This window comes from Anopheles merus, chromosome 3R (assembly GCF_017562075.2).
Source record: "Anopheles merus strain MAF chromosome 3R, AmerM5.1, whole genome shotgun sequence".
NCBI classification, from domain to species: domain Eukaryota; kingdom Metazoa; phylum Arthropoda; class Insecta; order Diptera; family Culicidae; genus Anopheles; species Anopheles merus.
In genome coordinates, this window is record NC_054084.1 from 22,833,246 (window position 1) to 22,858,595 (window position 25,350).

At 42.8% G+C, this 25,350-nt stretch overlaps 1 protein-coding gene across 7 annotated transcripts in view; it reads right to left on the bottom strand.

The window, feature by feature from the left end:
• Nucleotides 1–25,350, bottom strand: part of LOC121596862 (mucin-5AC) — a 55,708-nt gene that overhangs the window by 18,770 nt on the left and 11,588 nt on the right. The window lies entirely within an intron of this gene.

A 25,350-nucleotide genomic window follows, 5' to 3' on the forward strand; every position in this document is an offset into this window, starting at 1 on the left:
TGCATTCTCTGGAACGAAATTAACTCATTAGCTTTTTGGATAAGCGCAGACCATGGATGAAACAAAACACAGATGGGAAATGAAAATAAACTCCGTCGGAATGTATTATTTTCTTAATATTTCATTCTCATAGCATTCTAGTGAGCTTTTTTTTGCGTTTTTTTTTTTGCTCAATTTGTTTGCAAAATCTTAATAGAATGACCATTCCATCTATTAAAGCTTCCCCGGTTTTGCATCCAGCTCCTAAGACGACTTCCGTGCTATTTAACTTATACCAACAACAAAAAAAACGAACTCAGATCTATTTCAAAAGACCGGCCGCTATGAGTTTACTAATTTTCAATTCCCAACATGTTGCTCGCACCCCTAACCCGTCGCCACGTTCTCACCCACGGTAACGAGATAAGGCAAACGGACGACCCGTACCCGCCACCGCCAGTTCTCAGACAATATAAATTCTTGCAAAAGTTTAATTGAATTTTTCTGCTCCCACCGAGTCACCGGTCTCAACCACTGCCTGGCAAAACCACTGCCGGTGGACTTCCGTAAATTCGCTCGACTTCCCCACGCTGGAGGGCCCCCAAAGTATTGGCGAGTTTTTATTCGGATTCATAACCGTGTGCGCACTGTTGACGCAGCACGGGATAGAGGTGGAGGAAGGGAGGAGCGATGGGGAAGCTGGGCAAAGCTTATTTATAGATTAAAAGTTAGCGGTACAGTGGGATGCAGAAGATGGGCCTAAAGTAGCATTAATTTCTAGCTGTCAGAATTCATTTTCTCCCCTGGCTGGAAAGCCTCGCCGACGGTCGTGGAGTGGTGGATGGCTGACCGGCGTAACACTACACACTGTCTATGGACCCCCCCCTCCATGGGGGGAGTGGAATGGACACGCAATTCACCGTTCGGTTGCGTACGGACGCGTTTTCAAAGCTAAAGCTCCGAACGATGCGAAACTGTCCAACCGATACTGATTGGAAGGATCTTCCAAATTTGCTGAAGCTTTACACACCGAGTCTCGAGCTGGGAAACGGTAGTTGGTAGTTTGGCGTGGGTAATGAAGCGGGATCAAAGAATGGAGAGCGTGGAGAGAGAGCAGAAGCTATAGGAACAACAGCTAATGAAAAGCGAGGAAATGAAATGTTTTATCAATTTTCCAGTTATTTCAGGTTTTTTGTGTGTTTGAACTTCATGGTGGAAAGAGCTTCTACCGTAAAAAGTGTGGCCAAATGTGAAAATTAGTGTGGAAAATGTTCTAGTTTTCATTTGCTTCATGTATTGAAAATATATGAGCTATAGAAATGGCCAGAGCGTATCGCTTAGTTAATTAATAACTTGATTAGCGGACCATATCCAGCATTCTAACGCTATCTAATGACATCCATCCAGAGCCCCCTATTACTTCTAACTAATTCAGCAAACTGTTCGTATTAGCTAACTTGTTGAATTGTTGATGACTTATAGAAAATTCGATAAATAAATCAAACACTTTTACGGACCGTACCTTGTCCAGTGATATCAGAATCGGTAAATGAAACCATCATCAGTAACGTCGCTGTTAGCCATTCTCAGCCTTAAATTGTATGCGAGTAACTGATTAAAATTCAACACTGTACTACAGTGGTTAACGCAATGGAAGATACAGTTGTGTTCGGTAATTTTGCTTTCTCTTTTCTTGATTATTCACTTTCTTTCGATACCTTGTTGTTCTTTGGCTCAAAAACCGTTGTTGCTTGGCTTTCAGTGTACGTATGGCGGCTCGGTCCCTTTGGGGCTTGAACCCATGACGGGCATATTTTTAAGTCGTACAAGCAGATGACTGTACGAGTTGTTTCGATACCATTTGGAAGCAAAATTAACCAAGGCATCGAATTCGAACCTGGCTGTGTTTCGAGGTGCACTAAATTTATAAACAAGATCACGTTGTTTGGTAGGGTTTTAAGCCATTTTTGTCCGCATGAGATAATTAACAAATGAATAATGAAATAGCTTTTTGCCGAAGAAAGTTGACACAACATGAGATAGTTATACAATGTATGTAAATTTAAATATTGATACCATCTTCTCAGCACACTAGTTGTGCACACAATGATTCATAAACCAAATTAATCCAAATAAAAGCCCCATAAAACCATTCCCGTGTGTAATTTAATTATACAAAAATTATACAGCCATATAATGTATGGTAAGAACAACTGTAAACGAACAAAGAACAACTGCGGATGGAGATGGCCATTGTACTTCATTTCCATAATTCCATCAGCACCATCCATAAATGGACCACTCGCAAAAGGGGGGAAAATACCCTTTTTCCGCCTTTCCAACTCTCAACGGCTACAAATCTCTCGAAAAGCAGCAATCTTTCTCCTCCGCCGTTCGCTATCTAAAAGCACGGTGGGAGAGTCATCTAATTCGTTGTTCTTGTGGATAATTATTTCATCGTAAACAGGCAAGAAACAAAAAAGAACGAAACCCGTAACTTTAAAACATTGTTTGCCCCGGCCGGGAAAAGGTGTAATACCGAACCGGGGGTGTAGTTACGTTCGCCTTTTTTCTCCACACTTGACCCATCAAACGGAAAGCTCACCCCTGGGTGGGGGGGGGGGCTCGAAATGACCCCTGGCAAAGCAGTATGCAGCGTGAAAAGGAAAAGGAGAGCGAGAAGATGCACGGGGGATGATGCTTCATCTTTTTATCGATGCTAATGAGACCGGGAAGTTGCGGGAAAAGAATCAAAACGATTGCTGCTTCCGTCCGTCCGTTCGCGTCCTGCTAGCAACGATGAGGGCTACACTCCGTCCTATGATGGCGCTCTGATGGGACCTTTTTCTTTTCCTCCCCCTTTCTCCTTCCACTAACACAGGTGTACCAAATAGGGGGGCAACCCGTTGCCCGTTATGGTAATGAGGGAAGCGAAAGGTTGCACAGGTGCAAAGCAACCTCGAAGTGCCGACCTATTTCAAACGCATTTTAATATTGCTCTCTTGACGCCCCGGCCTGGCCGGTTAGCGGTAAAATAACAACAAAAAAAACGACGGAACTTCAGAAAACCCACACCGTGCAATCGTGGGGAGGTAACGAGAACGCAATGGAGTAGAATGATGGAACAATAAAAAGGTCCACACAAGCTCAAAAGCTACGGCGAAGCTTGTTGCCGCGGCAAAAGGGTTTTGATGGGAAGGAATAAAAATTAGAGCGTAAAGCGCGCCTTTTACCCACAAGTCCGCTGCCAGGAGGTTGAAGAGGGTGGGGTGGGGGAGATGTCTCGATACTCGCTGTGCCAGTGAGCCCGCCCGCCAGCCAGCGAGACCCTTTTTCCATTATGATTTCACACGCATATTTATGTTACGCAGACAATGAACGTTAGCGACAACTGTGTTCGAGAGAAGGAAAAAACGACAAAACAATCAACCCTGGCACCGAGGTTTCACAATGTGTGTGTCTGTGTGTATGTGTGTGTTTGTTTGTGTATGTGCAGTTGGTTTGGCCCCCTGCCGCGGCCGCCCGAAGCGCGACAATGGCAATGATGACAATTTTCCTGTTGATTAATGGCTCCGAATTAGGCAAACAAAAGGATACGAAAAGCGTTCCTTGCCGGTGGGTACGTGGTGAGGATAGGAGCGAAGCATAAGTATCTCTTTCATTTATGATGTCATTACATAATTTTTCAAATGACAATAAAAAAAACTGTGACAAGTATTTTATCCAACGTTCTTGGAATGTTGGCGGTTGGCGGTTGCGTTATATTCTATCGCGTAAAAGAACTTCGATTGAAGCATCATTAACGTCATAATCAAACCGTTATCGATTGTGGGCGAATAAAATATGCTTTTGATCGAGCGATGTCATTGGAGAGACATTGTAAAGCAATCAGGGAGCAAATAGCGGAGAACGGAGTGAGAACGGTGCTTTTGTTCAGCGTGTACTGGAATGTGCATTACAGGAAGCAATTATCAATGACATTAAGCGTATCAAAAGTACTCAACAATCGCAAGGGTTTTCAAGGATTTTCACATTTTTCTATTGGTTTTTGAAACTGTTCTCTCAATATTTTTCCAATTCGAAAGTATGTGATAAACTGTCAAAAACGCAGGGAAAACCCTGTGAGCTTGTGAAAAAATAATGTGTAAAAAATACAATTTTACCTGATTCTTCATACTTTTTTGTTGTTGTAAAGCACAATTGACGCCAAACTCATTCAACTCATTTTTTGTGTCATTTTAATTCACTTTTTTCACTGCTCTTTTGTATAGAAATTTTTGATATGTATAAAGCTGCAGGGGTTCTCGTTGCTGTTTGATTTGATCTTTAGATTTTGTTTCTGTTTCTTTTAAATATTTAAGTTAAATATACATTTTAGTCGATTATCGATTTGAATCGATTGTAATATGAATCGTCAATAGATTGTAGCAGTGGCGGATCTAACGGTAGGCGGACTAGGCGGTCGCCTGGGGCCCTGCCGATTTAGGGGCCCCGTAAATCGCCATTCTATAGTATGCCGTACGGACAGAGTACTAGCGACAAGGGTCCCCGGAAGGATGGCCGTTGGGGCCCCGATGCTGGCGGATACCCTTAATCCACCACTGGAATGTAGGATGAATCTAAAAACACTTACGGTAAATATTCACAAAATCGGTATCGGAGTTATCCAAACAAAGGTAAAGAAAACTGTTAAACTGTTCTAAATGTGTTTTTTTTTTTTTCGTTTGCATAACGACATACTCAATCACCATGCCACGTAGAATTTGAACTAATTTAAAATTTCACGCTTCTTACATTTTTTACATTATTTTAGTAAAATTACTCATCTTTTTCCACTCACATAAAAAATCAACTTTCTTTATTTGGCCATCTTGCTCCCTGCTCTCATATTTACAGTTTTCTAGTCCTCCACTTACACAGACGAAGAAAAAACTATTTCATTCTTTCTTCAACAATCTCAAGAAGAAGAAAAAACCCTCCATCCTCAATGAAAGCGCGTTATAAAAATTACCCAGACGAATGATTCCTACCTATCTAATTATAATTTCGATAACTGTCCATAATCCGGTCAACGCGAGCAATTGTGAGCTTGATGAAGCCGCCAGTAAGCAGCCGTCCCAGTCCGAAAGCCAAAGGCCCACCGTTTGCCGGCGCGCGGACACCACTGTGCAATGTGGTGTGCGGCCGCCGCCGCCGCCGCCGCCATCACGCTCTCTGAGCGCCACGGCCAAATTAGCACCCATCGGCCCACAGCACTGATCCACCTCGGGGTACACACAAAAGCGTACCATAATAATAATGCGATCCAATTTCTGATTCACGCTCAATTTTGTGGTCACCTTTCTTCTGCTGTCCCATTTCTGCCTTCCCTGCCTGCTCCGGGATGTGCAGCGAGTTTTTGGTGGGATGGTTTTTATTGCTCAAAACCAAAATTTGCTTAGATGGTTTGGGGTGAAAGGAGCAAAAACAAGCAGACAGCACACCATTGAACAAAGCGTCTGTAATAAGATTAAAAATTAAATGCAAAGGTTTGTTTTTTGCTTATATCTGCCACCAACCTAACCATCTCGAAACATTCTACTTCGGTTTTCTTTTCCCCGTTTTTGTCAGTACCTTCCGTTAGCGTTATGGCAGCATGTTTAAAGGGCTAACGTTAGAACCGTCTTCTGCCTGGGATACAGTTGCGCAGGAGGAGTGGGATGTTTCGGTGCCATCAGCACATCGAACCACCGTTTGTGCAAAAGCTTGTGCAAAAGTATGTGAAGTCGACGGCCAAGCCCGGCAATTGCTTTTTTTTCTCGACACAGCGGACTGCGGGGAAGCCCGGGAAAACGAGCCAAAGCCATGCGATGCAACGGTTTCCGAGCCAGCCCCCGTAGAACGGGGCCGGATGACGGAGGGCCACGCAGCAAAGAGGGAATTCACAGTTAGCGAATTGTTGTGCAATCGCGTTCTGCTAGCCTCGCCATCGCCGTTTCACTTCCATGTGCACACGTACGCCTCTCACGAAGCTCACGGCAAGAAATCATTAGCATCAAATTATTGTTGAATAAACATTTCGACCTACTTATTCGGCGTTCCCGGGGGAAACGCTACCCTTTGTTGATGTTTTTCTTTTTTTTTATTTGGTTTTATTTCTTGCTGCTTTGCGTCTTGATTCGTTCGCGCTTCTCCTTCTGCTGGTTAGTTACTCATCGCCAAACTTTGCGCCGAATATGCCACGACTGATGCAAAACTCCCGCGACACCGAGGGCCCTACTAGGCATGGCTCAACCGCATAGATCAAGAGGCAGGCTGGCCCGGACTCGGAGTCCCGTTAACCCCGCGTAATGAATTGTAGACATTTATCGTCCTACTGCGCATTGTTGCCGTACGAAGCGTTGAAGTATTGACCGTCCGGAAGAGCTTGTTAGCGGAAAAGGTACCGATTTCCATTCCATCTGATTGGCAGACACTCAATTCTCGGACGCGCACTTTCCCGCCTTTTGCTTCTTTCATTCGTGCCCTTTTGTGTGCGAAAAAACGGATTATAATTTGCTGTTTTCGCTTTACGTTGGGTGATGGAGCTGGTGGGGCATCGAACAATTGGTGCTCATTTCGTCGGGTAGCAGGAATCAGTAGTAAATAAATAAAACAATTAGCGCTCTTTTCCAATTAGGTAAATTGGAAAAATGCAGTGCTTACCAATTTTTGAACAAGCAGCAAAAAACAAAAAACTTTTAAAAGTACTATAAAGCACTACTATTACCTACAAATAAAAAAATAAGAAAAAGCTACTTCTAGCTTTTTGAATCATAATGTATGTTATAATGTAATGTAAAGCAAATTGGCATTATTTATGCAAAGAAAGAAAAACGCAAACTACCACATGTAAAGTATCAGCTACAATAACATATTTACATCCAGATGATCCATTCTATGATTCGTTCTCTTCAAGGTTTTTGTTTCTTCAAGATGAACGTTTTGACGGTTCTGATATACTTCATACATTGTTTGTCTATTGAAGTTGAATGTCTAAGGCGAACTTGAATAGGAATTTTAACTGTTTATATCTAAAATCGAAATCTTTAAAATAAGATTCCAAAAGTTGATTAAATTTCCCGGAGATAAATATCTCTTTAAGCTGGTTGGTCTCATAAAGAATTATCTTAGAGAGACTTCACTGTGGTATTTATTTTCTCTTTTGATATACATTCAACCCTGTCAATGGAAACAAAAAAAACATCATTTGATCTTTCCCCAATATTGGCGATATTGGCTATTGGAATCAAAAGCTTTAAGCCTCTAAAGTCGCTGTCATCTCGGGTAGCCGGGTTGCCTGGAACACAGGTTTAATTATTCTAAAAAAATCACAATTTTTTGCAAAGAATGATGTGTGTAGCTTACACACATAATCCAAATTTCAAGCCATTCCTTGATTCCTAGAACCGGATAAATTAGTAAACCAAAGCGATTTGGCTACCCCATGTAGTCGATTACCTGGAATAGGTATAATTACTTTATAGAGTTGCAAATTTACCGCTTACATCTTTAATTACAAATTCCACACAAACAATGCATAATTTTAATTGGAAGATCATGCTCAAAAAAAGCTTATAAAAAATGAAATTACTTGTAAAATTAAATCACTATCACCACTTCTGTCTGACGGGTAATCCATCAAACGCATCGCAACCCGTGTAATGAATAGCCCTCACATTATTATTCTCATCTCATTATTTTTATCATCCTCCATAATCAGATGTACAACAAAACGAGCACCGCATCATTGTAGCCATAACGAGATCAATCTAATCAGTGCTACATGCCACACAACAACCACAAAAAACCTATCGAGATCCATAATTACCTCAAGTGCTGTCAAAATTTACTTTTGTACGCTGTTTGATCATCACTTCCGATTGCTTTACACTCAATACGTCGGCTAAAATCGTGTGCCCTAGTTTTGTTTCCTCTCCGTCCTCCACAATTCTCCCCCTTCCCCATTTGTAATGCATGAAAACTTAATAAGCCAGATGCACCCCATTTTCCCAACGGACGGGCGTGCGTCTCCACGGTTCGGCTCCCCGGCCAGCCGCACCACTGCACTGATCCTTGCACTGATTTGTGTAGCGGGGACTCCCATAACTCAACATTAATTGTGCTGGCCCGCGTGGCCGACAAACGCGGGCCCGAAACGATACGTACGGGGCCGCCAACCACGGTGCACCACGGCTAATCAATATAATCGCACTAGCCCGTCACAGTGAGGGACACCAATTAGACACACTCCGCTCACTATTCAATCATTTTCGAGTCATTTGTACAAACAGATAATTATCGTGCCGGTCTCGACAAACTATCGCAACCGTAAACGAATCATCGATCTCGGGCAACGCGTCCTGCCGTCCACGGCATGAGCCGAATTATTTGCACAACTGTAGCGAGGACCGTGGGCAGGCAAGCACCCGGGAGCAACGCAGGTAGATTAAGCTGTCAATCTATTATAATTGCGATAACATCTACACTAAATTAGGGGACCCGCCCGGGCCACCCCGCCCTTTCGAAACAGCACCGTTGAGACCGACCGGTCCTGGGGACCTCCGAAATCAGGTCATTCTCGATTGAAACGAAGTTCAACGTCACCCGGAACCCGGTATCGGGTCGGGTCTTCTAAATTTATTGATCCTTGCACGGTGTATCACTCCGGCTTGACACAGAAATATGTTCGTTCGGTCGTGTTCCGCATTCGCCCGTTCCGGGTGGTCACTCGTCACCCAACACTCAATCCATAGGGAGCATCACGGGAGCAACATGCAACAAAAAAAGAAGCGGGGAAGCGTTATGCTGTGACGATAGAATGTGTCCTCGGCGCGAGTGTTGCAAGTGCCGAAAATTCCACCAACATATTGTTCGGCCAACGACCAACGGGGGCTCCATTTACATGCTGGCCCCCGTTTTTTGGGGGATGTTTGCATATTGTGCAGGCAGCGCATAACAAAATGCTACATCCCACGCTAACGATACCCGTTATCCGACCCGGGCCGTCACGCTGCAATCATAACATCGGGTGGAAGAAATAATCCATCAACGGTCCTGAAACGGTCGCGGTCCGGTGCATCCCCGTGAGCCGCAAGGGAAAAACAAGTGCGCCGTTCCTATTGCAACGATATTTTGGCAAACTAACCCCACAAACACGCACACACACACACGCACAAAAAGACACGAACGTGTGCATATTGTACCGCTTGTACAGGGAATTGGACGCACGCATGGAAAACGCCCTCTTTCTCTCTCTCTAACAGCGCTCCGCCAAGGCTGTTGTGGCAAGCTATCGTACTGGAATAATGGAATAATAATGTTAACATTGATTTTCAGCCAACCAAATGTGTGTGTGTGATGATGCATTCGACCCCGGGATGCCCCACCCAGGGTGGGGTAAAAGTTAGCGCGTGGCGTGCTGTGGGGATAAATATTATTCGATCATGACACTGGACTCTGCCGGTGGACGGTTATCGAACGATCAATTGGGGAGGGAAAAAGCATATGGGGGGAGTTTTCACCGAGGGATATTTGGGGGCTCACGGTTCATATCCATTTCAACAACGCGCGACACACAAAACGCGCGTTGAAGTGTTTTGAGGGGTTGGGTTTTTTGTTATCTATTTCTTCTTTCTCGTATCGCTCGCGTCACGTTCAATGTTGATTGCAAATTTCCATTCGGCGTGGTGGTGTCGTTTTGTTTCGCTTTTATTCGTGTGGGAAATGGCTGTCAGCTTTGCGTCATTGTTGAACGTTTATTTAAAGTTGCTCTGTATTGTATCTAAAGTTTTTTTTTCTCTTTAGTTTTACATTGTGCAACAAGTTATGCGATGGAATTGAAACCATAAAATGGACAGATCTATCAATAACTGTGTTTTTTCGTGTTATTGATGGTGATGTTTTACAGTTTCAACCGCGTTTGTGGAATTTAGTCTATTTTGTAGTGATGCAATTTTTTTGAGGCGATGATAGTGGTCGACGGTTTTGAACCTTGGCTGAACCAGGCTCAAAGCAAATGAACTTGTTTTTATCATTGACTGCCTGTTTTTGTGTACATTGTATTTTATAAACCATTTACATTTAGCACTTTCATATGATCGTATCTTCTTTGTAAATTGTTGCAATAGGAATGGTTTCTATGATATAAACACAGATCTATATTTTAAGCTAGAAAGCTAAAGTTTAAGCCTGACAGTGGAACAACATTCATCATTTGGGTTGTATCCATTCGACAGATACGTACCGCCATGTTGGATTTACACCATTTGTGTAAAAAGAAAGCATTTTTTAGATATGTTTGCTTTCTTTTTTCCGATTGAAATGATTTGTAAGTACTTTTATAACTATAAAAATAACGGATCAAACAGTTCTAAACCCTCTTGACTAAAAAGTAATGTTTCAGTAAATAAAAATAAATCATTGATGAGCAGACCAGGCAAGCAATCTATTTATCAAGGGATTTTATTTCGAATCACCTCCAAATTTATGCAACAAAGTTGAACGTTTCTTAAGCATATTTGCTTTACCGAAATTAACAACCTGTCAGAAAATTTCAACTATTCGTTTACAAATCGCATAAAAAGCCAAGTAAAGTTTAGTAAAGCCAACCAACTGCAAACGTTTTGCTCTATGTTCTAAAGCAGTGATGTCAAACTTGTTTTGGGTCGCGGGCCGCAGTCAAGCGGGGGGAAGGGCTTTCGATCTGCTAAAATACTTAAAGACTTCGTTGGATGGGATGGAGGTGGATAATACTTTCGATCTGGGAAAATACTTAAAGACTTATTCTTGGACCTAGGTTCTTATCTACTTTTTTTCATAGTCTCCAAAAGGCCTTTCTACACATCAATACATCTTTCATTGTCTAGAAATAATGGAACATGGAAATAACATTATGATAATAAAAGCAGTTCATCAAATTTACTCATGATAACTCAAAATTTTAGCATTACATCGGCAAATGTTAGCTTTTATTCGACCTCATACAATGCACGCCATTTTAAAGTGCTTAATTTCTTTAAATTTATGCAGAACTATAACTAAAGTGTACCCTCATCAATGAAATGAAGAAAGTGTTATTCCAATACATGGTTTCCAAACTTCCCAGAAAGCCTCCAAGTCACAAAATGGGCGAAAATGTGAAGAGAGCGACTTTAAATTGAAATCAGGAAACAACTGCTAAAACACATGCTACATGCCATCATATTCCCTCCCTAAAAATCCACAATCCCAAATTTTACGTTTCGTAAATCGAACTATAAAGACTGAATGTTGAATCGTTCTTCCTCAGTGTATAAATATTAATACACCCGTTTTTATTACCTTTTAATCTGCAACATATGTCTGCTACATTCAAATAACTGGCAAAGTTCTTCGCGGGCCGTATGTTTGACATGTCTGTTCTAAGGGCTGCCTGCTAGAGTGGCAATATATATTTATAATAATTCTCTTCAATTAATGAATGCTACTTTTACATCCCAAAAAACGGGCCATATTGCTGTTTAATAGCATCAAACAGCCATAATGTAAAGGATATTTCGACACGCAACAAACACGTATAGCAATAACATCAATTTATCAATCATTTATCAGCATTTAATCTGAAAGTAAACTCCGGACGACAAACCGAACGCGCGTTGCAAATGTAAATGGCTCACCCGAGCATGCTCAACAACGGTTCCCGCAATACCGCAAGGATAATTTGCCCCTATTCTAGCCGTCTAACTACATCAAGTGTCCCAAATTTGCCAATTCCAGCGCACACACAGGCACAATCGCCCACATTGCTGACGCCACCGTTTCAGCCGCTTCCGTCCGATTGCCGCTAATGGTACTGGCACTGGCACGGCATGGTTGTCAAATTTTAATCCCTTGCCCGCCGAAAACGACCTTCCATTGGTGCAACCCGTCCATCATCAGGGCCACGATCACGGGCTCGATCAAAATCAAACAACACATAATGCGACCACAGCTTTACGAGAATCCACCGACGAGTGCAGCGCGCACATGTAGTAAAATCTGTTCCCAACACCAACACATAGCATTCGACTGGGCGGACGGTGGAATGGAATGGGCGCCAGCACGACCATCAGTACCCGCCAAGTAGCTCGTGCTTCACGGCCCTAATGATGACCATTTTGCTGCAGCGAACTGTAAATTGACACCACCAGGGTTCGTTGCGCTGGTTACATCTTCTTCCCCCTTCTGCCATGATCTACTTCACAGTGGTGCTGATGTGCTCTTAAATCAATTTCAATCCGCCGCATCCGACACCCGCTACCCCGCACTTTGTTGCAAATGCCCCTGGACTGCGGATCTGGACACGGACACAAACAGTTACGCATACGATTGCTCTAGCGAAAGGATATGCAAACACCACACACACACACAGACACGATCACACATTAGGACAGACATCATCGCGAACCGGCCCACCGATCGATGCAATGTGCGCATGGAAGTAATGGTGTCCTTTTTCGAGGCCAGAAGGGATTTCAAATGTCGGAAACCGTACACTGCCCCCAGCGCGTCACGGTCCGTGCACCACGGACACCCGTTAGATGTCACCCATTTCCCAGGGGGGAAATAAAGATTTATGTTTCATCTATCACGTCGTCATGATTTGATTAATGCAAATTTCAGTGTCCTTGTTTGGCCCATAGTGCGGCGTGACGGCGTGTGAAAAGCTGCACCACCAATGGAACACGGCTCAAACGTACTCTCGTCACTGTGTCCAAAAAGGGCAAGCAGAGCGTAATTGTTGACTGGTTTAGAATTACCCATCGTGTGGGGAGTTTCTTTGCGGGAAAGCTCTCTCATTACAAATGAACACTGTTTTTCGTTACATTTAACACCCCCTTCAGGTTCCAAGAAATAGAGAACTCGCTCGTGGTTTTCGTTCCGGCACATCAACAGATCAGAAATATCGTTCCACCACCGAATAGTTGCCTAACACACACACACACACACGGCAAGCAACGAATTTAATCACATCCTCCGTTTCGATCTATTTTCACCAGTTCTGTAGCCGAAAACATCGATCGCGCTAGCATAGCAAGGGCCAACCATCGCCTCTCTCTCTCTCTCTCTCTCTCTCTCTCTCTCTCTCTCTCTCTCTCTCTCTCTCTCTTCTTCCGCCATCGTTATGGGGCAATAAATTTCTGTACGGTCAATTAGCAAAGTGATGAAGATATTAGCCCTGGCCGCGCCCATTACAGTAACGAGCAGGAAAACTCCGTTCATCGCGGGCAGCATCATCCCGGGCCAATGCATTTCATGCACGATGGGAGGGACTGTTGGGTGGGCTCCCCACGCTTCACTGCTCATTTTACACACACACACACACAAACACACGCTCTTCGGACTGTTGATTTCCTGATGGTTCCTGATGGGTACGGAGGGAGCTAGCAGCTTCCCCACTCGAGAGCGGCACAGCATCATTGTAATAGCAGTGGCGTCCACCAATCGATGGGCTGTGCTTGCTGGGAAAAGTGTGCAAATTGCTTCGAAAGGTGAAACGCTCCCGAGGAGGCACTCGAATCGATGCTTTTTGGATGAGAGAGTGAGGATGGAAAAAAAAGAATGGAACTTTTTTTTGGGGCCAGTTGTGTGAGGTGCGCAAGAGGTCAGAAGCAGCTCTCTACTGTTCAAAGTGGAGCTTGCTCGATAGTTTGTAGTATGGAGCTCTTTATTGTAGTATTGTGGTATGAGAAGTCTGATAAAGTTTACTCTTTTTATCAACTAGGAACTATTTTTCTGTAAATTGACTTTTTCCCAAAACGAGGGGTCCTGTAGCTGTGGACTCTCAGTGGTGCTATATAGCTCCGCACGATTAATGTAGCTCTCTTAGCTCAATGTAGCTCAATGTACCGCTTTAAGCTCAATCGAGCTCTGTAAACTCTAATTAGCACGCATCTCTGTTTATTGGAACGTGGAAGCGTCTTTATCGTTTATTTACAAAACAGTTAAAAAAATTTTAAATGTTCGAATAAAATACAGCTGTGAAAAATATTGATAACATTTTCATCATACGAAATTGATGCTTTCGCGGGTTTATCTCGCTGAACACCACCCCCTGCCAAGGCATGAACGAGTCATTCGCAAGGGTGTAAAATTTAATCAACATTCTAACCACCACCCATGTTCGTATAAAAATGAGCATCTTTTTCTCCCCTTGCAGCACAAAACATGACAATAATCTCAAACATGACTTTGCTCACTCTCTCTCTCTCTCTCTCTCTCTCTCTCTCTCTCTTATCAACTTCAAAATCCCTGTTGAAAAGGTCTGCCAAAATCGCTACATTATCTCCACTCACAAAGAGCTAATTATTTTGATTAGGATCATTATATACTTCCCCATTTGCTGCTCCCACTAGCAGCCAACACAACCAAACAACGGCAGCCGCCGCCTCCCGTGTGAGGTCGAGGCCACGGTCATAATAAATATTCCATGAAATATAGGTACGATCTTGGGTTTTACGAGCGCAATTTCGCTCTTCTTTGCAGGCTGAAGTGTCTGATTTCATGCGCACCGGGCGCACAACTTACCGGGCCCGGGGCCCTTGGCCCGTTCTGCCGTACAGTTTTAGAACGCATAAGCGCTTGGCACGGCGGGCGGATGCGTGTCACCGCGGTTTCTTTCGCCCGAGCGATGATGGAAATCATTTTCTGTAGCAAGGCGCAAAAAAAAACCCCAAACCTTCCTGCTTCGTTTTTTAACCACCACTACACACATCCACTTGCCATTGAGCCCCCGCCAGGGGCATATCTGACTCCTGTTGCTGGGTGGCGGTTGAGAGCGCTGAGTGATTTGCTGCTAGATGGCAAAGTGTTATCTGCCATTCTGACACAAAGTACAGATTTCACGCGTAATAAAAAACGAAAGCCATTTATTTACGGTGAAATTTTTTACGACTTTTCATGCGGGCGGTAGTGGATCGCTTTCCAAAGCAAGCAAGTGCACAAGTGGTGCTAGAACCGTGCCGAGAAACATGGCGCGGAAGTAAGGCAATCTGCTTGTACTATGGGAGCTTTGGGAGCTTAAAAGATGGATTTTCTCATCTAAAAACAATAAAACAGAAAAATTCCCAATCTTCCAATTTGAATTTGCAGAGCGTCGAATGTTTAACGAATGTGCTAGTGGCTTTCATTAAACTAGTTTTATTCCAGATAATAGTACAATTTTGGGAAACTGAACAACATTCCTAACCACTGATATGTGTTCCTTAGCTTATCATCCTAATTTTACAGGCCCGAAAAACGCTCCACTCAAAGCATCCATGCCATCCATTTGAAGCCCCATTTCAAAGCACCAGCCCCGTGGCAAAGGATCCGCTGCACGAAACGAAACCGACTGGAAACATCTGGAGATTGATGTGTTTCTAAAAGCGTCATTCACCACAAAAACACCCTAAAACAACTTCATCGACAGCCGAAAAAATGACACATTTTGGTGAAAAAGCTCGTACCATGCCGGAGAACAGCGGAGACCGCGGTGGGCAATATCGGCTAACAAGTGGTTTTCGCAGACAGACGCTTTTTCTAACGGGCCTACGTCTCGAACGGCAACAAGAAAACCCAACAAGAAGCCGCTTACTGGGAGGGAACATACAATTTGTGAAAAATCGACGCCCATAGCTCACTCAGTGGCAGGCCGGCACTCGTTCAACCGTGACATCGATAGCGCTCGCGCTCCGAAGCAAACGCTTGTGTACAATCGCTGGGTTCGCAAATTTCCCACCACAGCATCAAGATGCTTGCGTTGAACAAGTTTTTGCGGTAATACAACCCGTTCCACCTCGCCCACACCACCGTTGACATTGCGGTGCTCATTGCAGGGGGGCCGGCAGGGGGTTGCCCGCGAACCGGTGGCTCGTAAATCTCGTTAGCCCTAAAATTGGTTTTGATATTCCGCAAATAGTTCTTTTCGTCGGAGAAAATTTACATAATTAAATCCGCGAGCGCGCGCGCGATGATGGTTATTCACTGTTTTGCACTTGCCAGCGTTGATACTCACGCCCAAATAAATCACGACCACCGTGGAAAGCTGATGAGATCATGGTGCTTTTCGGTGGTGGAAGAGAAAAGGTGCGCAAAGTTTACACTGTGTCATTCGAACCTTTGTAAATTAAGGGAAGCACCTGGAGAAGGAAGCGCGGATTCTTTTGCAGTCTCATTATTTCTGTGCCAAGCTTCTGGCGGCCGGGTATCGCAATAACAAGCGGAGCGTTCTCGCAAAACCGTTTCATCCGACCCGGGGGAGCCGAGAATCAGCGAGCTAGAAATAAATAATTAAAACATTAAGAGCTAACGATGGTTTTGGAATTTTACCTTTAGAATGGCATTTTTCACGGCACACGGTGACGGGTCGTGATGGTGAAAACAGGAAACGGAGAAGAACGGACAAAACAAGATTGTAAGTTTCCCCGATTTGACCATCAATTGAGGTGCGAGGAACGGTTTTAACGATGTCCCGGAAGCGGTTCAGATGAAATGAAAGCGTCCACGTGTATTTTTAAAATATTGCCACAGTGTTCACAGGGTAGTGATTTTTTGTGAAATAAAGCGGTAAAAGTTAGGAAAATTCTTTTGAGTATTTAAAATTAAATTAGTCAATACCACAAGAACAAGTGATAAAAATAAAATAAATTTATTTGAATTTAAATAATTGTAATAAAAATAATTTTAGGCATTACATTCTCTTTGAGTATGAATTTCCAGTACGATGAATTCGCACAAAGAATTCAATTCCATTAGAAAAAAAACTTTTGGGAGTATTTTGCTGCAAAACTTTTTTATTATAAAAATAAAAAAAATAATTAGTAAGTTTCATGTAAATTTCACGAATTTTCGTAAATTCCGGTAAGTTTTGTAAAAGAAGAATTAATTATGTAAATTTCTCGTTCTTCATCAAAGCGTGTAGCAGCCAATTAAAAAGCAATAAAAATATTCATATTGCATACATTCAGGCGCTTACAAAATTCCTTTGCTTGCTTGCCAGCTGTTTGCTTTACTGGGCACATTTTGGTCGTTTATTTGACTTTAAAAAGAATGAAACTGCTTTTTTTTGCAAACCAAAGTTACCACCCCTCCGAATCGAACCTCTCCGCATGCAGCCCCATCCCAAAATAGTTCGATCCATCCAGTAGGTCACATTCCGTTTTGCGGTTGGTGCATCACGTGCTGTGAATACCAAATGACGGACGGAATAGTTTAACACTTCCGCGGGAGAGAAAATCACGCTGTAAGCTTGATATTTGAAAAATGTCAAACATTCCGATTGGTTTTATTTGCTTTTGCAGAATAAAGTGTGGATGCAGCAAGCAAATTATTCGATGTAATTCCACACTCACCGACCGTAATTGATATTCCGGACACAAAATTCCATTACACATACTGCTTTAATTTGGTTGAAAAATCGAACACAACGCATATTTACGCTCTAAACATCTTCAAACCAAAAGTAAAGCTCTAGCACCAACCACATCGCCCTGATTGCTTTGCATACATTTGTTGCATTTTGCTGTTTCTTGCTTGCAAATTGATTTTAAACCATCACATTGTCCAGTTTCTTCAACCGAAAGGAGCAAAGTAAGAAAAAAAGCAACTCGAGCCAACCCACGCCACGTTTCTTCGAAAAAAATAAAATCAATCAACAGCAATAGAACAGAAACCCCGCAGAACGATCTGAATCGTGCACGATGCATTGCAAAGAGCATTGTGAACGTGTCCGTGTCCAACACGCCCCGCCTTGCCCACGAGCTCGAAGCAGCTCTACGAAGACTTTAAAGACCTAAACCGCTCAACCGCATTGGTTTTGCGGGTGGCAGCATGAATGCACTACGGTGCATGATGTGACGGTCCCGGGCCCCGGAACCGATGCTTCATACGGCACGCAATTGTTAGGGTCACAGTTAGAACGAAGTGTGTGCAATTTTTGCTTCTCCTATCATTCCCATTCACACTATCTGCTGCGCTGCTTTTTTTAACCAACCTTGTCCGAGGGCACACTGCTGCAAAAACTGACGCTTCATTGTGATGGAAACGTATTGCAATCGTACGTCGGTGTATTTTCCACTCCCCCTCTTTTTGTCGAACCAAACCCGTTGTAGATGCAGTGAAGGCTGTACGCATTCGCCCTCGTGCCAAGTTTTCAATTAATTGGATCGTTTTTATGTTTTGTTTTGGTCGTCTTTAACGCAGGCCGTAGGTTTTTGTGTTAGAATTTGTGTACGGTCAAATCAGCAATTGCATTGAAGGGTTGCCACGCACCGGCAAATACTGATTGAACTGTCAGTGATGCACAGTATTGTCTGACGAGAGCAAAATTCTGCAAATTGATTGTTGTTGGTGGTTTTGCATTGAAACTAAAGTATTTACAACAACGAAAACAAAAAAGGATATATTTGATTTTTCAAACATGATTCGCAGCTTCACAAGACAGTTGTCAAAAACTAAGAATTGTTTTTAAACTAATTTTTATTAGAATCAGAACTAGAAAACGACAAATAAGATCCTAAAAATTCCTAAAATGTATTATATAAAAATATCCCTCTCCTAAGCTTTTTAGTTCGATCAATTTCTTCCCATCCCATCAGCTCTCTCGGACGCAAAACAACGCCCTTTAAACACCCAACAAATTCCGAAAACAACGCTGTCCCATGAATTGGTTGTAAGCAATCTGAAATCCACTTTAGTGAGAAAATAATTTAAAAATTACCAATTTCGGTAATTCACTCGAACCACAGCGATAGCAACACAACGACGGTGTTGGCAGTCACTCCACCGCAACAGTGTCAGTGGCCGAAAACGATTGTGAACATTACTTGCACAAGTTTCCGCCGCCACGTGTGTTCGTTCTTCTTTTTTTTTTGGCAAATATTTCCGCTTTGAAATATACTTGCTGCGTTTTTCTTCTCCTCTTGGTTTCCTTCTTCTCAACTAGAACCAGCAGGACACTTTTGCACACAATTCCGTGCTTCCCACCGTACACCGCGCGGAAAAGCTATGAAGGAAAATCCATCCATCCAGTCCAATCCGACCATCCGGCACACGCCCGCAGCCCGTGGTGTAAAAGTTTCCCGCGAAATAGCTTTACACTTTCCAAAGTGTCAATAAAATTTATATTCCACATCCCATTTCCTTCACCACGGCCATCCAGAACCATTTGCCGCCAACCAGCGCTGGGGCGAGATTGCAAAATTCGAAAGATGGTAGAATCGGAAAGAAGCTACAGCAACAGCAACAAAAAACAATCCTACCTAAACGGGCAACCATCCTCATCGAAGGACACGCGAATCATTTGTTGTAGGAAAAGAACGAAACGACGGACGGTAGAAACCAACGAGCAAAAGCGAAAGTAAAAGCGTTGATTTCTTAGCCAAAGTTTGACTTGTTCTGGAGCGACCAGCGATGCAGCCATCCCGGGCTGCTGACGAAGAGTGCTTTTTCCAACCAGTGCGCCATCCCGAATCCGCTTCGGAGTGCAGTGGTCTGTAACGATTATGAATAATTTAGGATGAAAAGTTCTGTTCGGTGGCGCTTTGCTTTTGCGCTGCTTTCTTGTGTGCTGCGTCTTTAGTTTCCGTCACACTGTCTCTGCACTCTGTCTGGAGACGATCGTACAGCAGCGGTGATGGAAGAGAGCCTCGCGTTATTCAACCAGTACAGCGCTGTAACGACAGTACCCCTATCCCTGGTCCGATGTCGTTCAACATCGCCGCCACCGCCACCGTTCGCAGTCATAAATCTAGATTAAATTGATAAGTATTTTGATCGGTGAAGTAATAAATCAATCATCGGTCGGTTGGAGGAAACTTGCCGTGGCCGAACCAACCGATCATCCACCGCGACAGCGTTGTTAAACTAGCACTACCAGTGGAAGTATCGGAAATGCAATAACAGAAAAGAAAGAGAGAGAGAGAGGGGAGGAAAGAAAAAATCCGAACAGTGATCGATGCAGCGGATGAGTTCAAATGCAATGTGATTGGATTGAGCACTTAAATTGCTGTCATCGATCATCCGCCAGGTACGGTGCGAAAGCCGCGTGTGGAACGCCGCCTGCAAGCGTTCTGATTGCGGCTGGAGAGTGCAAATTACCGCCCCGTGATGGAGACTAAGCGCACGTCAATCGAGGCGGTGAGCAATGCGCACCCATAAGCACACATTAATACGCTGGAGGGCTGTGTTTGTGCGCCACGCACAGTGCACCCCTTTGATGATGCTAATTGCTTTACATGCAGTACATGGTTTATTAATGGTAAAACGGAATTGAAGCAAACGGTGAATGGATTCAGTGCCGTTTAGTTGATTAACGATTGGTTACACATGTTGCGTATGTTGTAAAGCTTAATTAGAATGACTTTTTTTTAATACACACACACTGAAAAGCTTACAGATGTAGCATATTAGGTTGTTTTTTGTGGTAGTATATCGAAGCAGTTCGTTATTGTTCGCTCAACTAGTCTATAGACATTTCACACAGGAAAAAACCTTGGTTTCGTAATAAAAAATGGGCTTACAATCTGGCAACAAAACTTTGTAAGACAAATTAAATAAATAATCGGTATGTTTTTTAAACAGAAAAACTATAATCGTTCCCGTTGTTTATTAATAGGATTATAGACACTTGAACACCACGATGGTGAGCTAAACTAGCTGTTCTGCGTGAGCGTGAAACTGTCTGATCTCGGATGTGATCCAGAAATTCTGACATCAATAATACTCCATTTGCATTGAACCTTAGCAGTATGACTTGACATAAGTGGAATGAATTTTAAACTTGTTACTTGTGGCCATTATAATTACTATCTTAAAACTAGCACATTTAATCTAAACGATATTGAGGTTTAACTTTCAGCATTAACGACTAACTAAAAACTAAAATTAGTTGTATTCTCTGAAATTTAATTGATAAATTATTATATTCCTGTTAATCCAGGCTTGAAATGATGGTAGAAATCGGGATGAGGTAACCTCAAATAGTAAAAAAGTTTCAAAAGGATATGATTACCTTACAATTATAACCTGACTTTTTTAACTTACTTACTTATCCGGCACTACAACCGCTTTGCGGTCTTGGCCTGCCTCAGGAGTGTCCGAAACCGCTCACGGTCTCGCGCCTTCGTCTGCCAGTCCGTTATCCCGGCCTTAATGGCGGACGCCTCCACGCCATCTTGCCACCTCAATTTGGGCCTACCACGCCTCCTCTGTCCTTGTGGACGGCCTAAAAAGACTTTACGGGCTGGGTCGTCCGTTTCCATGCGTATAACATGGCCAGCCCACCGGAGCCTGGCGAGCTTTATACGCTGTACGACAGTGACTTTTTTAAACTTAATCAAATTAACAGCTAATGGCACCTTTTGGAATAATTAAGATACATCGTTAAATGTTGCAATATTTTTCGCGTAATCAATGATAAGTTCTTTAATATAAATCGTTTTTGAGCCCACATAAACAATGGTAAGCTGCTTTTGAACAGTGTTCAGGTATAAGTATAAAATCAATTAAAATTATAAAATCAATTAAAAATGAATAAATAAAAAAGTTGAGATTTGACGTTCAACCGAAATACTGATGCCTATCAGAATTTTCGTGCAATTTTAACTAAGCAAGTGAAACCCCCAAGTAGATCCGTTAGCTGTATGGAGTTTAATCTTCTGTTTGGGGAGTTCTTTTATTTTTACTTTTTACCAAAAATGCATCCCTATAACTTTAAGATTATTGGTTGAACATTAAATCAGTGCTATATTAATTAAAATGAAATTCCAAACAACTAAATTTCACCTAAATGAACATCTAACAAAACGAACTCGGGCAATATAAACTTACGTTAATCTTGGAGAATACATATGTTTAGTTGCGATTGAACAATGTTCAGAAAGATGTCAGAATTTCAGTTGATCGTCAAATATTTACTTAAAGTTAAACAATGTTCAAACGTTTCTTAACTTTGTTTACTTAGGCTTCAAGACGGAGTTAGTTAGTTAAATGCATATAATATTTCCTTCGATTTGCAAAAACACACTCTTAAAATATCATCGATTTCATTTACCAAAGATATGAGACATGTGAGAAACATCACTTTAAAGTAGGTATAATTTTTCTATTTATTATATTTGATAACTTTATGAGGGCTCTGACAACAAAGAAAGACATTCTATACCAACAAACATCCTATTCCCGCAGCACAGCTACCAGAGTTTATTTGGAAGCTATGAAAGTTTTTATTTTAATATGCAACAGTCTGCGTTTCAAATTTCATTTTATTTTCTAAAAGTGTGTTGATAAAGCTTCCTGCTATGAATTTGAATAGTAAACCATCTTCTAGCAGCTGTCCGTGAGCAAATCAAGGTGATTGTTACGTTTCATTTTCCCTACTAGTTTCAATCAAGTCGCTTCTCCAGCACACCGGTCAAACTTTTACGATCGACAGCATCTGTTTCGAGCACTGTCAATTTAGTCCGGATTTTGCACCACAACCAAGCAGCGCTCCGGACGCATGTGCATGTGCGTCGCATGTGGGAACGTACCGAACACGTCACAGATAACTCCACCGTCCCGCGCAAAACCCAACGACCAACGGTGGCAGTGGCGAATGAAGGACTGCAAAATGAACAGTGAGACAACACACACACACACTAAAAAACGAGCACAGAAAACGCTGGTGGAGAAAGTTTTGGCACGTACGTTTTCCTTCCTTCACGTAGAATTTCCCATTACCACCCCCGTACGCTGGCCGTACTACCACCGACCATCGCTGTCCGCCGGCAGAGGCTTAGCGGTCAGACGATTTATCTCACGGTATTTGGACCAACTGGCGATGGCTGGCTGGGAAGGCTATTAGAAACTGTTCCGGCATCTTCAGCATTCGCTTGAACCGCATAGAGCGCCCCGTTGAAAGGAGGTCCCGCTTTTCACTGCCACGGTCAGTTCGAGGTTCGAGCTGACCGAATTACCTTTGCGGCGGCAACGGTAGCCGCGGTGGAGGGTTTGCCATCGGTGTGACCGAAGCAGGCCAAACTAACCCGCTTCGCATTAGGTCAGGTCAATTATCTAATAAACTTAATTATGTAAATTTGCCCACTCCAGCATCCATCCAGTCCGTCCGTCCAGCGCCGTCCGGCCGAATGCATCAATCTGGCACACTGGTTTGCGTTTGCAACACTTTCTATCTCCCGCACACGATGGTCACTCCAGAATGGGCATCGGTTCGGTTCGGATCATGGGGTTTTTTTTGTGTCCGTTCACTCCCTCTTATCCGATTTTCTACCCAAAATGTTGGTGTGTCATCAAAATTTCTCTTTTTTTTGCCCACCCCTTATCTACGCATAGCGCACTTCCGTATCATCGATTGTAGCCTCAGATGCGGCGGGGGAGATCTATTAGCCGCCAGGCATTCAGCAATGTTGCGTTACTTTCCATCCATCCACACCAACATTCGATCTGGCTTTAGTTTTTTGTGCACGTTCCGGCACACTCAATCGATGGCCCGGGTGTGGTGATCACTTAGCTATGGCCATCCCCATCTATCAAACAATCGGGTACGGATTTCGGATTTCCGTAGAGAGCCATAGTGGATGGAAAAAGAAAGCTTCTTCTAATTTTAAACCCCTCTGCCCACCGTAGCTTGGCTTGGCGCAGTGGCAGTTTTCCGGAAATCTCCGGATCAGCATTCCCACTATTTTTTTGTCGGAATCCTACCGAGCGGGTAATCCGATTTTCCGATCGCGCTCATCGCTAACTTTCATCGTCCCGGAGCGTGATACGATCAAGATGTTGATCTACGGACGGTGCCGGCGTTCCGATGAAAAACGTTTCATCAAATTGATTTTCCTTTATGCCGTGGTGTGAAGCGGCACTGTGTTTAGTTTTGGGTTTATGTGTTTTTTATATGATTCATTCTATGTTTTTTCTTCTTTTATTGATGATTTAAATATATTTGTTGAGCCTTTAAGAGAATGAACTGCAAATTTCAATGAAACAATGAAGGGAATGGAATGAAACTACTTTAGATCTAACATTAATCGCTTTTCTCATGTCATTCATCAATTTCGAATGCGAGTTAAATGATGTTTCAGGTATTCTACATCCGATCATATAGTTTATCAAAAGAAAAGATTGAAGAATCACTCCAATTCAAAATCATGTACGAATTATACATTACACTGTTTTCCTGCTCAGTTTCTAATGTGAACGGCATTATTCAACAATCTCAAAAGGTTTTCTTCAACAGCCAAGCTGCCACATTTAATGACAGCTGTTGAAAAACATTTTGGAAGTTTTGAATAATGCTGTTCACATTGAAAACTGAGCCGGAAAACAGTGTATTTCTAACATTCCATCAATCAGTCTCAGTCAACTGGTTGAAGCACCAGATGCCTCTCCCTACATACACATCAAAGATTCTTAAATTTAAATAATTTTCACCTACAATCTAATTCACTGAACACACACACACAAACAAAACCAAACCTTCATCTCCATTCCTTCCATCAATTGCAAATGCATAAAAGCAAAACAAACTCTAACGTGAAAGCTCCAAAAAAAAAAGAAGCAACAAGCAGAGCAACAACAACAACCATCACCGAACAAAAAAAATTCAATGCACTCATCTTCTTGTGGCCAAATTTCCATTAACCAGCACACCGGGACGGGTGGCTTTCCCGCCTGCAGGGGGGGCAGAACAAGGCAGAGAGAAAATCGACCTCAAAACGATGGGCACGTTTTGACCATTTCGGTTAGCTTTTACGCCTCTCCGCCGCAGGTTAACGTGAAGACGCGCCTCGCAGGGACGTGCGGGAAAGTGGAACTGATTTCATGCTTCTCTGTTTTTTTTTTTTTTGCTTTTTGGGATGGAAGTGGGAGTTTGTTGCGATGAAGAAGCAACATTTTGGAATGAAACATCGGGTCCGCGTGCCCAGCGTGGAGAAGACGGAGTGCGCATCAAATTTATGATCAACTTGGAAATTGTTTGCTTCATGCTTTCGGAGGGGAATGGTGCCGGAAGATCTGGCGGATGAAATGTTCTCAGGCAGGCCTTGCAGGTGCGTTGATGGTGTGTTTGTGTGTGGGAGAGGGTGTATTGATGAACGTTTGAAGAGGTTTTTTTGTTGTGTGTTTCGCAAGAATCTAGATTTGGGCTTGTCCGGCGAGAAGCAATGGCAGTAAATTGTTGTTGAATTTTAAATCACACGAAGAGAAGATGTTGTAAACACAGATTGATCGTTGCATGCCAGAATTGAATTAATTCAAAAATCTATGTTTCCTAATTGTTTTGGATCTCTTTACGTTGCTTTAAAAAGCAGAAATTATTGTTGAACTATTTTTTTATAATTTTCCTATATGAAATGATGA